The sequence below is a fragment of the Austrofundulus limnaeus genome, unplaced genomic scaffold (assembly GCF_001266775.1).
Source record: "Austrofundulus limnaeus strain Quisiro unplaced genomic scaffold, Austrofundulus_limnaeus-1.0 Scaffold29, whole genome shotgun sequence".
Taxonomy (NCBI): domain Eukaryota; kingdom Metazoa; phylum Chordata; class Actinopteri; order Cyprinodontiformes; family Rivulidae; genus Austrofundulus; species Austrofundulus limnaeus.
Genome location: NW_013952431.1, coordinates 2,422,777 through 2,424,345, shown reverse-complemented (window position 1 = coordinate 2,424,345; position 1,569 = coordinate 2,422,777). Strand labels below are relative to the sequence as shown.

The following is a 1,569-nucleotide window of genomic DNA, read 5'->3' as shown; positions in this document are numbered from 1 at the left end:
ATGTAAACCTGCTGCTCCTGACGCTGAAATCGCGTTTGGTGTGAACGCACCATAAGGGAAAGAATTCTTGGAGACCCCTTTGTGGATCCCGAGAAGCTTAGAACACTGAGTGTTTCTAACCTGGTGTCCTTCATCCGAGGGACAAAAAGGTTTGATTAAAGCCCAGTATCTTTTGGGGGGAGCAATGGGCCCACTTATGAGGCCCCCGCTCACCTGGGTTGTACCCATCCCCAATTACCAATACCAATACCAATAACCTACAAGATGGATATAGCTCGCAAGCAGCCTCGCACCGAGGACCTATCCACGTCATCATTTACCCAGAATGCTTTGCGTGTAAATAAAATGGCTCCGTCTGTGTCAAAATATATTTTTAAAAATTTGCAAAACAGCCTATTTAAACAGAGTTATTAAAATATATGTATTTCAAATAAAATTTAATATTACAACTAATCAGGGATCCCTTTAAAGGATAACTGACTCCGCTAGGTTTCAACTCCGATTGGTGCATCTCTGTTCAGTATCTCAGGTGGACAGATAACAAAAAAGTACAGTAATTCACGCAGGGTCTTTAAAAACAACAAATACAAACACATCAACACATTAATTGATTTCTTCCTGTAAGCTATTTGTTCCTGACACATTGTCTTTGCCTTTTCGGTCTGAATATCTAAAAAAGCCTCAGGGTGAAGTTGCCTGTTTAACAAACCAATGCTACAAAATCGACTCATAGCTCCATACATGTGCATCTGTCTCTTTTTTGCTCGGGACTTTAAAACCTGAGTAGATCTGAACAAATGTATTTCAGTCTGAATACATTAGCTTATGTTGCTTTAATTTTAGCTCCAGGCTGCAGCCAAGTTTACGACAAAAATCAGATCTAAATATGAAAATGTTTTCCCYCTCTATACTATCATAGATTTTTTTTGACTGCTTCTCAAACACACTTTCATTGCAGCAACATGTGTGTCCAGGATTACAGTGCAAAGTGCTAACTAATCTGTAGAGCGTGCTTTGCAGGGCACATCTCATCTTAAAGTGGTTTTAATTTGTCACATGTACTTTTAGTGCTTCTCGCACACCGTGGCAGAGCCATCATTTCAGAGCAGGAAAATTGTTTGGTATCTTGTTTGAACTGAATTAATCAGCAAGTGAAGGGCATAATATCATATTAAAATGTTTACTTTACTAATAAAACATGGCATTATAATAAAACCGACATTTCAAACAAATTTCTATTGCTCAATCACTGTTTGAACTAATAAAAAGTGCTCAAAATGATGGTTCTTTGAGATGGGTCACATCATCTCTCAGGGTTCTTGCAGTTTAGTAAAATAATTTTCATGGCTGGATAAGTATGGACAAAGACAAAAGAATCTAGAAATTAGCATGAATGTTCCCTCACTCTACTCATTTCTCCAAATTCTTGAAAATTGCTTCAATGAGCCCATGTTTTTTTTCTCCACTCCAGAAGAGTTGCCAACTCCCATCTTTCTTGTTGTTGTGAGATCCTAGCTGTTTCTATACAATCATCAAGAAAAAAAAAAACTACTTAAAGCCAGTCAGTCC

The 1,569-nt window shown here is 38.0% G+C and overlaps 1 protein-coding gene across 3 annotated transcripts in view; it reads right to left on the bottom strand.

Annotated features, from left to right (window-relative positions):
- The window catches only part of LOC106515495 (cGMP-inhibited 3',5'-cyclic phosphodiesterase A), a 55,867-nt gene that overhangs the window by 52,621 nt on the left and 1,677 nt on the right, over positions 1 to 1,569 (bottom strand). The gene's annotated exons all lie outside the window — the stretch shown is intronic.